This window comes from Berghia stephanieae, chromosome 14 (genome assembly GCF_034508935.2).
Source record: "Berghia stephanieae isolate SIO BIC M18660-M18661 chromosome 14, UCSD_Bste_1.3, whole genome shotgun sequence".
Lineage (NCBI taxonomy): Eukaryota > Metazoa > Mollusca > Gastropoda > Nudibranchia > Aeolidiidae > Berghia > Berghia stephanieae.
Window position 1 is genome coordinate 5403093 of NC_088373.1, and position 15000 is coordinate 5418092.

At 39.3% G+C, this 15000-nt stretch overlaps 1 protein-coding gene across 1 annotated transcript in view; it reads left to right on the plus strand.

Annotated features, from left to right (window-relative positions):
* Window positions 1-464: 464 nt before the first annotated feature.
* Window positions 465-15000, plus strand: part of LOC144960169 (sex peptide receptor-like) — a 154827-nt gene continuing 140291 nt past the window's right edge. The window contains exon 1 of the mRNA XM_078893185.1: window positions 465-553. The gene's annotated coding sequence lies outside the window, so the exon portion shown is untranslated. The remainder of the gene's footprint in view (window positions 554-15000) is intronic.

A 15000-nucleotide genomic window follows, 5' to 3' on the forward strand; every position in this document is an offset into this window, starting at 1 on the left:
ATCTTGTTACCCCTGTCTATTTCCTTCCTTTTCGCAGTCTGCAGAAAAATACAAGAAAAAATCCCAAAAAATCTGTCTAACCCCCCTCTACTGGGGATCGAACCTCAGACCTACTGATAATACTCTTCAACAGTCGTAACGTCACTTCCTTCCTAATGACGCATGGTAACTTAGCAACACTGGCTCTAAAATATCGAACAATGGCGGACGCCCGTATGAAATATTTCCCCGGCGAGCATAAAAGCGTATCCAGAGGGGAAAAAAACCCCATAAATTTGATCATGTTTTGACTTTTACACATTCTGATCAAAAGGCATATGAAAAGTTCTAGCCAGCATGAAGAATAAAAAGTAATGATTTTCTTTGTTTAGAACCAAGATGGCCGCCGTTGCCGGGCGGCGTGACATCAGACTACTGAATCCAATTCACCTTGTTACCTCTGTCTATTTCCTTTCTTTTCGCAGTCTGCCATTGAGTACAGACACTCCACGCCATCTTGCACACATTGATAAGGAAAAGTGACAATAGCTGGACTGGAAACAACATTGACGAGGTAAGTAATAAGTACGGCTACTATGTGGTCTAGTGGTATGACACTCGCTTTCGGATCGGAAGGTCCTGGGTTCGAGCCGCAAGCTCGGCGCATCGTTGAGTCCTTGGAAAAGGCTCTTTAGTCACATTCTCTCACCGTACTCAGGTGTAAAATGAGTACCCGGCCGTTAACAGCGTTGTCTTTGTCCTAAAAAATTGTAATATCGCCTAACAGGCGTCATGTCCCGGCGTCCTACATGTTAAATGTTGCTGTTGATCAGGGACCCCTTGTAAAGCGCTTTGAGCACATTTAGTGGATATTGCGCTATATAAAGCTCAACTTTTTTTAAAAGTGATAATTTTAAAAACTTGAACTTTTACATAGACTCGCATTTTGGCAAAAACTCTCAAACTTGGGACCTGTCCGAGCGAGGTACTTTATTAAAGTCCCAGGTTAGATCTAGCACTATAACTCCGGGGACATCAGATTATTCTAAGCGCTTAAATTACGGCCTTTACTATTGTTTTTTGTCATCCGCGTTTATGAGTAACTCTCACTAAACTTAAACTGCATTAACCACACTATAAACGTTTAAGGTTACACATTGTTCTGTGTTTTTGGCCGTTATATTTCCGGATGGCAGTTTTGTGAGCTTCTTAGCCAAGCTCATACTATCTATAATATAGATAGAATGCGCTTGGCCAAGGAGTTCACAACATTGCCATCCGGAAGTATAACGGACCAACACACAAACTCTGTGTAACCATGAACTTTCTATAGTCTGGTTAATACAGTTTAGTGAGAACAACTCACAAACGCGGATGGCAAAAACAATAACAAAGGCCTGAGTGACGTCATCTTCATACTATCTATAGTTAGTTCGAAGATGACGTCACTCAGGTATTTGTTATTGTTTTTTGCCTTCCGCGTTTATGAGTAATGCTTACTGAACTGTATTACCCTGACAATAAACGTTCATGGATACATACAGTTTTGTGTGTTGGTCCGTTATACTTCCGGATGGCAATGTTATGAGCATTATTAGCCAAGCTCATACTATCTATAATATACTTTCCCCTTCAGCTTTGCTGGAATTCGTTTGTCACACATAACTCCAGTTACCTCCCTCCAATTAGTATCGTTATTGTTGACTAATTATCACACAGATGTGTAGTCTGATAGCGGCCTGCTCATCAAAGGATCGTGAATAACAAAATCGTTTGTCATATCGGGTATAATTATTGGGTTACTGCACTTGCAATGGGGTTCAACAGACGTGTGACGTCACTTCCCTCGTCATGAATGACGCATAGTAACTGGTTCTAAACTATCGGAACAATGGCGGCGGACGCCAGTATCTCCATCGGCAACGCCCTTATGAAATACTTCTCATACGAGCATAAAAGTGTAATCAAAGGAGAAAAACATTATAAAATCTGATCATGTTTTGACTTTTATAGATAGTATGCGCTTGGCTAGGAAGCTCACAACATTGCCATCCGGAAATATAACGGGCGACACACAAAACTATGTGTATCCATGAACGTTTATAGTCAGGTTAATACAGTTCAGTGAGCATTACTCATAAACGCGGATGGCAAAAAACAATAACAAAGATCTGAGTGACGTCATCTTCTAACTATCTATACATTCTGATCACATGACATGTGAAAAAGTTCTAGCCAGCCGTCATAATGGACCAACCGTAGCCATCGTTATGTTATAGCCTGATACTGAAATCCAAAAGGACTGGCAGTTTGACGTCATATTTGGTTTTTGCACCGTCTAGTGAGTTGTCGTTAGTAGTGCTCATGGAAACAAGTTACTCATTGGTTGAACTATTGAATACAACTCACGATTTGTTTTTTCTTTCGTGGCAAAAGACTGGCATTTTGACGTCAATTTTTTCGTCAGTGTCAGGCCATAACTTTACGAAGGCCACGGACCGACACACAAAACGATGTGTAACCATGAACGTTTATAGATTGTATGCAGATGACGTCACTCAGGCCTTTGTTATTGTTTTTGCCATCCGCGCTTGTGAGTTGTTCTCACTAAACTGTATTAACCAGACTATAAAAGTTCATGGTTACACAGAGTTTGCGTGTTAGTCCGTTATACTTCCGGATGGCAATGTTGTGAACTCCTTGGCCAAGCGCATTCTATCTATAGTCTGGTTAATACAGTTTAGTGAGAATTACTCATAGACGCAAATGGCAAAAAAAAGACCTGAGTGACATCAACTTCATTCTATCTATCGATAGTTCGAAAATGAAGTCACTCAGGTCTTTGTTATTGTTTTTTGCCATCCGCGTCTATGAGTAGTTCTCACTAAACTGTATTAACCTGACTATAAACGTTCATGGTTACACACAGTTTTGTGTGTTGGTCCCTTATACTTCCGGATGGCAATGTTATGAGCTTCTAAGCCAAGCGCATACTATCTATATGTGTGTATGTATCCATGTGTGACGCTCATAGCATGTCAAATAATTCTTCAAATCTTGACACAATGAGTCATTGTTTACATTTAATTTTAGCAAAAGGAGAGTTTTTACTTTATCTTTCAATTTTGATTGCACATGCTTGCAATTTTTAGGACGAGGTATTTTGCGAATTTTACTCCATTTTTTTAATGCATATTCATCTAACCTTGATGCGTATTTTTCACTTTTAAATATTATATGCAAAAAAAAAAAAAAAACAACCCCGCGAGGCCGGGTTAATTTATGCTGTTTCCACCTGTCTATTGTTTGATGTTTGTCATTTGTATCAGGGGTTCGACCTGATCGTAGCTTGAACAGTAGCCATCGTAAACTTATAGATAGTATGCAGATGACGTCACTCAGGCCTTTGTTATTGTTTTTGCCATCCGCGTTTGTGAGTTGTTCTCACTAAACAGTATTAACCTGAATATAAACGTTCATGGTTACACAGAGTTTGTGTGTTGGTCCGTCATACTTCCGGATGGCAATGTTATGAGCTTCTTAACCAAGCGCATACTATCTATTGTTTGATGTTTGTCATTTGTATCAAGGGTTCGGCCTGATCGTAGCTAGAACAGTGGCCATCGTAAACTTATAGATAGACTTGTCTTTTGACGTCATTTTGTTGTCAGTGTCAGGCTATAAAAGATGGCGACGGCCTGATTGTAGCTAGAACCGTAGCCATCGTAAACTTATAGATAGACTTGTCTTTTGACGTCATTTTGTTGTCAGTGTCAGGCTATAAACGATGGCGACGGCCTGATCGTAGCTAGAACAGTAGCCATCGTAAACTTATAGATAGACTTGTCTTTTGACGTCATTTTGTTGTCAGTGTCGGGCTATAAAAGATGGCGACGGCCTGATCGTAGCTAGAACCGTAGCTATATCGTAAACTTATAGATAGACTTGTCTTTTGACGTCATTTTGTTGTCAGTGTCAGGCTATAAAAGATGGCGACGGTATAGATAGAATGCGCTTGGCCAAGGAGTTCACAACATTGCCATCCGGAAGTATAACGGACCAACGCACAAACCAGGTGTAACCATGAACTTTTATAGTCTGGTTAATACAGTTTAGTGAGAACAACTCACAAACGCGGATGGCAAAAACAATAACAAAGGCATGAGTGACGTCATCTTCGGACTATCTATAGAATAGTTAATACAGTTTAGTGAGAACCACTCTTAAAAGACGTTGGCAAAAAAAAAAATAAAATAAAATAAAAAACAATAACAAAGACCTGAGTGACGTCAACTTCGTTCTGTCTATATTATTTCTCGATGGCAATGTAGTGAAGCATAATCTACAGCCGTGTTAATTTTTGCTGCTCTACGCATAAGTCACGTGTCCACATGCTGATGGGTGTCAGGTGGGGGCATCAAGTACATCGCCATTGTTATTCGACTATATACTTAATATTATTATCATGCCGGCATGTCACAGTGACACTAGATCTACAACGAGATCCCAGCGTGATTGTAAGGTCAGAAGATAACATTGATATATATGGGGCGTGAGTATATCAATTTCACATGTACTTTTATATAGATTTGCCATCCATGTGTATGAGCAATTTTCACTGAACTGTATTAACCGGACGATAAACGTTCAAGGTTACACATTGTTTTGTTCGTTTCTGAGCCAAGCGCACACTATCTTTAGATTGTATGCACTTGGCTAAGAAGTTCACAACATTGCTATCCGGAACTATAGATAGTATGCAGATGACGTCACTCAGGCTTTGTTATTGTTTTTGCCATCCGCGTTTGTGAGTTGTCCTCACTAAACTGTATTAACCAGACTATAAAAGTCCATGGTTACACAGAGTTTGTGTGTTGGTCCGTTATACTTCCGAATGGCAATGTTGTGAACTCCTTGGCCAAGCGCATTCTATCTATAACGGACCAACACACAAAACTATGTGTATTATTAAACGGTTATAGTCTGGGTAATACAGTTTATTATTAGTAATTCTTTATTCTATATTGTCTTCTGGCACTTTTCTACTCACTTCATCTCTTGTTGTTACCAACATAAGTGCCTGCTCCACTCACTTTTCTGAAATAAAAATTCACCCCATATACCGGAATTGTTTCTATGTTATATGTTTGTGTTGAGAATATTGGCTATTAATCTTAACTGCTGGCCAGGTAACTTCGCGATGGTTGTGTGGTGAACCCGCGGTCTCCAGAAGTCGGTGAGAGAGAGCTCTTGGAATGACCTGAGTTTGAAACGAATATTTTTTTGTGTTCGTGGATAGCTCATACGGTAGAGTCACGCTCTCACCGGCCAGGCGGAGTTTCGTACCAATAAGGTCGCAGGTTTAAACCCCATCACCGCCTCGAAATTTTGTTATTCTATATTGTCTTCTGGCACTTTTCTACTCACTTCATCTCTTGTTGTTACCAACATAAGTGCCTGCTCCACTCACTTTTCTGAAATAAAAATGTACCAATTTTCTTTGTTTAGAACCACGATGGCCGCCGTTGCTGGGCGACGTGACATCAGACTATTGAATGCAATTAGCAGGAGCTATGCAGGCAATTGAACAGGCAAATAAAGTCTAAAGCGGAATGCGAGTTGTAAGAGATAGCGTCTCGTTAACAATGGAAACGTCTCCGGTATCTTGACTATTCCATGCCTATAAATAATCTCCCCTTAATGGGAATTTGGAAACAGTTTTATATTGACATTGGCGCAATTGTAGAAAAAAAAATGATAATAAAACTGTCCGTGTTGTGAGTGTTTTAATTCAAAGTGTTAATTTCCTTTTGCAAATATTCTTGTTGTCCGCTGAATCATTGAAGAGGTTTTTGAAGTGGACGCGCGAGTGAGTGAAAATCGCGCGGCACAGTTGCCTTCGGTAACATAAAAAAAACCCCAAAAAAACACCCAAAACAATCAATTTTGATTTTGAAATAGAATCAGATATAAAAAGACAACGTCAAAATGAAGAGTAAAAAAAAAATACCAGTTAAAATCTCATTTGTGACCCTTCACCTCAAAACGGTATCAAGTCAGGAATGGTTAAGATGTTGAAAATTGAATTTATAGCTAGAAATATCAGACTTATGTTGAGTTTGTATGTTTTATTGAGGAGAATGGATACCATATTTTAGGGTGCTAATGCCAACAATTTATATTTTTGACCAGTTTAACATTTAATTCGGCTTTTAAGCATTTGGTTCGTTCCGACATAATACCGTTATGAGGCGATGGGTCACATATAAAAGACAACATCAAAATGAATAATAAAAATACCAGTTAAAATCTCATTTAATTGAAACTAAAAATTCATTTGTAATCGTCAAACACTACATGATTTTTTTCCCTATGATATTCATCAACCGGAAATAGATCCATTACAAATACTACATTTTTGTAATAAATAAAAAAAAAACATTATCTAAAAAGCGCAGGCTCGATTCTTTATAATCGATTATGTATTGATATTGTTCACCTTGACGTGGAGCGACTTCCGGCGTGCTAATGATGGAACGCGTCACCAGTCTGCAACGACACCTGAAAAGTCAACAGTTTTAATTGGATAGTATTTGCACTGTGGAAATTTTTGTATTTGTTCTACTTTGTTTTCTTTTGAGGCGGGGGGGGGGGGCTGGAGGGGGAAGGGGGCTGGAGGGGGGCTGGAGGGGGAAGGGGGCGGGGGGCGGGGGTTGGGGAGGAAGGGGGGGGGGGGGGGGGGGGTTGGGGGAGGAAGGGAGTCAATACTGACGATGAAATGATTAAAAATGGTTTGGTTAGTTTTTTGGGTTTTTTTTTTTTTTTTGTTTTGTTGTTGTTGTTGTTGTTGTTGTTGTTGTTGTTGTTGTTGTTGTTGTTGTTGTTGTTGTTGTCTCTTTTATTTTTGGGGGGAAGTGGGGGGGGGTGATTTTTTAATGTCGCTCACCGTTTAAAAGGGAACCCAGATATTCGGTTGCTGATGGACGGGGGGCGGGGGGGGGGGGGGGGGGGGGGGGGCAGTGGAGTCAACACTGACAAGGCACTGATTAAACAATGTTGTTGTTTGTTTGTGTGTTTTGTTTTTTGTTGTTTCGATTTGATTTATCTAATTTAATTTGCCGTTTCTTTTTTTTTTTCTGTTCTTTCTTTTTTCTTTTTTTTTTGGTGGTGATGGTGGGGGGGGGGGGGGGTCAATGTCACCTATCACTATTTCAAAGGGAACCCCGATACCTCAGTTGGTAGAGCACTCCCTTCACACGCAAAGTGAACGAGATTGATCCTTGGTAAAGTGGAGATAATTGATTTTTGGTCTAACCCAATTAATCGGTAGATAACCACGCCTCTCGGACAATCGTCATCATGTAAACAATGACAGTGATTGGTAGACACAGCAAACTACACCGGTTTTACTATCGATGTTATGTGTTAAGTAAAATACCCACTGTTCTACCGCTTGATCAGTGGAATCAGCACAGAAAACTATGTGTAAACTTAAATGTTTTTAATATGATCGAGAAAATCGTGTGATAACTGGTCACCCATTTGTCTATATAAAAACAATAACAACGATCAGATGGAGGTCGAATTCGTTCACGTTATTGTTTATAAACAACCAACTATGTTTGTCCGAGCACATGTGAAGGTGCGTCACAAATTCCATGTTTTGATTGGTGAAAAACCTTCTGGTTAATTGTCTACCCAACTCAATCACTCACCGAAATCTCTCCGAGCGAAGCCATGATTAAGTTATAGCCTGACACTGAAATCCAAAAGGACTGGCATTTTTACGTCATTTTTTGGTTTTTGCAGCGTCTAGTGAGTTGTCGTTAGTAGAGCTCATGGAAACAAGTGGTCCCATTGGTTGAACTATTGAATACAACTCACGATTTGTTTTCTATTGTGGCAAAAGACTGGCATTTTGACGTCATTGTTTGGTCAGTATCTGGCCATAACTTTACGAAGGCCACGGCTTTAGTGTCAGATAGCATGCGCTTGGCTAAGAAGCTCACAACATTGCCATCCGAAAGTATAACGGACCAACACACAAAACTTTGTGTAACCTTGAACGTTTATAGTCTTTTTATTACAGTTTAGTGAAAATTACTCATAAACGCGGATGGCAAAATACAATAACAAAGACCTGAGTGACGTCAACTTCATACTATCTATAGATAGAATGCGCTTGGCCAAGGAGTTCACAACATTGCCATCCGGAAGTATAACGGACCAACACACAAACTCTGTGTAGCCATGAACTTTTATAGTCTGGTTAATACAGTTTAGTGAGAACAACTCACAAACACGGATGGCAAAAACAATAACAAAGGCCTGAGTGACGTCATCTTCGAACTATCTAGAGATTGAAAAAAGTTGAAGTCACTCAGGTCTTTGTTATCGTTTTTTGTTATCCATGTTTATGAGTAATTCTCACTAAACTGTATTAACCAGACTATAGAAAGTATGCGCTTGGCTAAGAAGCTCATAACATTGCCATCCGGAAGTATAGATAGTTCGAAGATGACGTCACTCGGGCCTTTGTTATTGTTTTTGCCATCCGCGTTTGTGAGTTGTTCTCACTAAACTGTATTAACCAGACTATAAAAGTTCATGGTTACACAGAGTTTGTGTGTTGGTCCGTTATACTTTCGGATGGCAATGTTGTGAACTCCTTGGCCAAGCGCATTCTATCTATAACGGACCAACACACAAAACTGTGTATATCCATGAACGTTTATAGTCGGGTTAATACAGTTCGGTGAGCATTACTCATAAACGCGGATGGCAAATAACAATAACAAAGACCTGAGTGACGTCATCTTCGAACTATCTATAAAAGTCATTGTGATACATCGTTTTGTGTGTTGGTCCGTTAAATTTCCGGATGGCAATGTTATAAGTTTCTTAGACAAGCGCATACTATCTATAGACGTTCAAAGTTATACATATTAACTATTAGTTGTGTGCGTTGGTATGTCATTTCCTGCTGGCGGATGTCATGAGCATACTCACTTCACGCAATGCACCATTAACTCCCTCCCTACCAGCTATTTCCAGAATGTTCCCTGCACCATCAGGTCAACCAAACACAAAAATAGATTTTTCTTACTCAAACAGAAAAGCAACACGTACGTACATTCTTTAGATAGTTCGAAGATGACGTCACTCAGGTCTTTGTTATTGTTTTTTGCCATCCGCGTTTATGAGTAATGCTCACTGAACTGTATTAACCTGACTATAACCGTTCATGGATACACACAATTTTGTGTGTTGGTCCGTTATACTTCCGGATGGCAATGTTATAAGCTTCTTAGCCAAGCGCATACTATCTATACAACAAGATATGAAGTGAGTAGAAAAGTGACAGAAGACAATAGAGAATAAAAAATTTTTTCGCGGCGGTGGTGGGGTTTGAACCTGCGACCTTATTGGTACGACAACTCCGCCTGGCAGGTGAGAGCGTGGCTCTACCGTGTGAGCTATCCACGAACACAAAATATTCGTTTCAAACCCAAAGTCATTTCTAGATCCCTCTCTCACCCACTTCTTGAGATCGCCGATTCGTTCACCACCATCGCGAAGTAATTTTGACCAGCAGTTAAGCTTAATAGCCAATATTCTCATCACAAACATATAACATAGAAACGATTGAGACATTGAGTATGCTCCGGTGTATGGGGTGAATTTTTAATTCAGAAAAGTGAGTGGAGCAGGCACTTATGTTGGTAACAACAAGATATGAAGTGAGTAGAAAAGTGCCAGAAGACAATAGAGAATAAAAAATTTTTTCGCGGCGGTGGTGGGGTTTGAACCTGCGACCTTATTGGTACGACAACTCCGCCTGGCAGGTGAGAGCGTGGCTCTACCGTGTGAGCTATCCACGAAACAAAATATTCGTTTCAAACCCAAAGTCATTTCTAGATCCCTCTCTCACCCACTTCTTGAGATCGCCGATTCGTTCACCACCATCGCGAAGTAATTTTGACCAGCAGTTAAGCTTAATAGCCAATATTCTCATCACAAACATATAACATAGAAACGATTGAGACATTGAGTATGCTCCGGTGTATGGGGTGAATTTTTAATTCAGAAAAGTGAGTGGAGCAGGCACTTATGTTGGTAACAACAAGATATGAAGTGAGTAGAAAAGTGCCAGAAGACAATAGAGAATAAAAAATTTTTTCGCGGCGGTGGTGGGGTTTGAACCTATCTATACATAACATTGTTCAGCAAAATGAGCTCTACAACACAGAGTCAAGTTTTTATAGCTATAGCACAAACCTTTGTTTACATTTTGTGATGTAAAGAAGGAACTAGAATGAGAAAATTGTTGATTTCATCGTAACGAATATGACGATTTCCCTATGGTTGGTAAGGAGAGGGTTAAACCGCTCGCGGGTGTTGTGAGTAAAACATCTTTACGCATAGCACCAATATTATTGAAGGACGGGTTTTCTGGCCAAAACTTTTTTTAAAGTAAATGTTTTTTTTTTTGTTTTTTTTTTTTGTTTTGTTTGGTTTTGTTTTTGCTTCAGAGAATGAAAAAAATTAGGCTTAAACAGTGCGTGACGAAGCTGTGGAATTATAACATTCTTGCTACATCCGGTTTTTGGACGCCGGGAATTCAGTCAGAACTTCCGGTGTAATAATTTGATATCTGGTGCCCACCTGTTATGTATGTCAGTTAGTTGTGTCTGGCTGGCAACTAATAAGTGACCTACCATGACAAAACGGTTTGATGTGGTGATGAGTCTTGCCTAGGATGACGGAAAAGGAATATAAATTAAATTGATTAAATTATATTGAGCTTTTATATAGGGGAAGGGGGGATGGCCGAGTGGATAAGGCATTGCACTGTGACCCGGAAGGACCCGGGTTCGAGCCCCGCTTCAGGCACTTGCGTTTTTTTTTCCTTGAGCAAGATTATTAACCCCCAATTTGCTCACCATGGGTGATTCCTGTTGACATCAGAAATCTTGTTTGATGAGTTATCTATATTCCTTCGTGGAATGCCTAGGCGACGATGTCTTATGATGTCGCGGCGGAAAAGTCATAATTCAATTTAATTTTTATATAGGGCAATATCCACTAACTCAAAATGGGTCCCTATCCAACAGCAACACTTAACAATATAGGACGAGACATTCCGCGATATTACAATTTTTTTCATACAGACAAAACGCTGATAGCGGTCAGGTACTCATTTTACACCTGAGTACGGTGAGAGAATGTTAGTAAAGAGCCTTTTCCAAGGACTCAACTATGCACTGAGAGAAGTTCGAACTCAGGACCTTCCTTCCGATATATTACCAGATGAACCTAAAGCCCCCCATAGACGCCGACATCCGCTGGTAGCGGGACGGATGACCTATCGCTTTGACCCCATCCCTGCGTTTATCGCAGATGATTTTTGCCCACATACGGGGAGATATTTTTTTTAGGCGATCGGCGATCGGGGGCGTGGCAGTATAAAAAAGTGGACAATTTTTTTCGGATTTTCGCTGTTTTCACGTCGGATTCGTGATCAGCGTCAAATTTACAATAGGTTTGATACTAAGAACTGTGTGTTTACTCCAAAAATTGGTGAAATTAGAAATAAATTTTAATTAATAGTGAGGCTATGTGGCCGACAGAACCGATCCCAGTTACTGTCTGTTATTCTATCTTTCGTCTTGCCACAATAGTGATTACTTCTCACTAAATTATATCAATTAGACTGTTGAAGGAACGAAATTGACATCATTCCACTCTTTGTTATTGTATTAAGGCAGTCATTTTGGTAATTAGTTCTCACTAAATTATATCAATCAGACTTTTAACGTTCAAGGTTACTCGTAGTTTTGTATGACGGTACGTTATTTCCGACTGGTGGATGTTGCGAGCATTTTACCTAAACTCATAGCATCAATAACCGTCCAAGAGATTCGCATCATATGTAGCAATAGCTATAATAATCTAACATGTCGAGAGAGAGAGAGAGAGAGAGAGAGAGAGAGAGAGAGAGAGAGAGGGAGAGAGAGAAAGATAAAGAGAGAAAAATTTACTTGCGCTATATATACCGCTATATTCAATAAAGGTTCTCAAATCACTTTATAAGGGTCTTTGGCCAACATAAAAACATGTTAGACGAGACATGACTGTTAAGCGATATTGCAATTGTTTCCCGACAGAGACGACGCTGTAAACAGCGAGGTACTCATTTTAACAGTGAACAAGGTGAGAGAATGCGAGTAAAGAGCCTTTTCCAAGGACTCAATTATGCGCCACTCAGAGCGGGACTCGAATCCAGTACCGTCCGATCCAAAGGCGAGTGTCATTTCACAAGATCACATGCATAGCCGCACAAAAAAGTGATGAGAGAATAGATTCATATGTATTGAAGGAGGAGAGAGCGGATGGAGTGAGTAAAGTTCTTGGATATTTATAGAAGGAACCAAATTGACGTCACTCATCTCATTGTTATTGTTTTTTGACACACATTTTATGATTAGTTCTCATTAAAATATATCAGACTATAACGTTCAAGGTTCCATGTAGATCTTTGGGCTGGAGTGATATTTCTGGCTGGCGGACTTTGTGAGTATTTTAATTTAACACAGAGCATCAATAGAAGGAATGAATTTGACGTTAGTCAACCCGTTGTTATTGCTTTTAGACAGCATTTTATAATTAACTTATCACTAAGTTATATCAATCAGACAATGAACGTTCGCGTTTGCAGTTTTGTGTGTTAATATGTTATACCCCGATGGAGATGTCGTGAGTATTTTTCCAATACGCATAACATCAATACATTTGCAATCCGATTTAAGTTTAAAAGCAACGTAGACCACGGAAATTTTTCCATTTTGTGGACAATAAAGATTTTTTATTTATCGTCATTAATATTATTATTATTTTATTATTATTATTATTATTATTATTATTATTATTATTATTATTATTATTATTATTATTATTATTATTATTATTATTATTATTATTATTATTATTATTATTATATTATTATTATTATTATTATTATTATTATTATTATTATTATTATTATTATTATTATTATTATTATTATTATTATTATTTATAAAACAAATCGACAGTGTTCCCGTGGCAGGTTAAACGGGTACTCCTCGGGACTACTCGCATTCGCACCCCCCCCCACCCCCCCCCCCCCCACCACCACACACACGCACACAGCTCTTTTCTTTTTTTTTTTTTTTTTTTGGGGGGGGGGGGCGTTGTTTGTAGATTATAATTCAAGGTTACAATTCCCACCCCTGTCATCACGTAGTCAAGGCTTTTTGGCATCTGCCAATCCCAAATGTCTGTGTCAAGGTCGACCGTCATGTCGCGTCAACGGGTGAGGAGGAAAAAAAAAAAAAAAAGAACTGGCATATTATTATATCATTACATTGAAAATTATGAAAACTATTTTTTATTTTGTATGAAATCCTTTATAAGTTTTACGATGAACAAGAACGAAACTTTTGCCATCTACCTCTTCCTGGCGCAACATTTATAAAAATATTATTTAAAAAAAATAATAACACAGCATTTACTTGGCGCAATATCCGCGTGCTCAAAGCGCTTTACAAGGGGTCCCAAGGCAACAGCAATATTAGACTTGAAAGACGAGACATGACGCCTGTCAGGCGATGTGACATTTTTTCCCAACAAAGACAACGAACGGCCATGTTCTCATTTTACACCTGAGTACGGTGAGAGAATGTGAGTAAAGAGCCTTTTCCAAGGACTCAACTCTGCGCCACTCAGAGCGGGTCTCGAAACCTGAACCTTCCGATCCGAAAGCGAGAGTCATACCACTTGATCCATCACAAAACAGGGAGGGGCACTTTTCTGTCGGCCACATAGCCTCAATATTAATTAAAATTTATTTCTAATTTCATCAATTTTTGGAGTAAAAACATAGTTCTTGGTATCAAACCTATTGTAAATTCGACGCTGATCACGAATCTGACGTCAAAACAGCGAAAATCCGAAAAAAAATTGTCCAATTTTTTATACTGCCACGCCCCTGATCGCCGATCGCCTCGAAAAATATTATGCAAAGCGGGCTGTGCGGGCGATCGACCGTCCCTAGGTTTATCGGCCAGGTATTTGGCCACACACATTGCGTTTTCATCCCGGTTTGCCTGATCGGGGTCTGGACCAGTATCATATCCGGGCGTGTATGGAGCCTTTAACCCTAGTCTCATGGTTGTTTTGTTTTGTTTTGTTTTTGTTTTTTTAAACTTTTGTTTGTTTTTTTTTTGTTTGTTTGTTTTTCATTTACTTCAAAGCGTTTTATTTGAATATGAACCATCTCGACAAAAAACCTTTCGAGCTGATAGATTACATATTATTCAAATGACTCACCGGGTCATAGTGACATTGTGTCGGGGTGTCCTGAGTAAGCTATTTTAACAGTGAATTGAATTTATGGTTACCTTGGTACATCTGATTGATAATATGCGCTTGGCTAAGAAGCTCAAAACATTGCCATCCGGAAGTATAACGGACCAACACACAAAACTATGTGTAACCTTATAGTCTGGTTCATAGATAGTACGCGCTTGGCTAAGAGGCTCATAACATTGCCATCCGGAAGTATAACGGACCAACACACAAAACTATGTGTAACCTTATAGTCTGGTTTATAGATAGTATGCGCTTGGCTAAGAAGCTCACAACATTGCCATCCGGAAGTATAACGGACCAACACACAAAACTATGTGTAACCTTATAGTCTGGTTTATAGATAGTACGCGCTTGGCTAAGAAGCTTATAACATTGCCATCCGGAAGTATAACGGACCAACACACAAAACTATGTGTAACCTTATAGTCTGGTTTATAGATAGTACGCGCTTGGCTAAGAAGCTTATAACATTGCCATCCGGAAGTATAACGGACCAACACACAAAACTATGTGTAACCTTATAGTTTGGTTTATAGATAGTACGCGCTTGGCTAAGAAGCTTATAACATTGCCATCCGGAAGTATAACGGACCAACACACAAAACTATG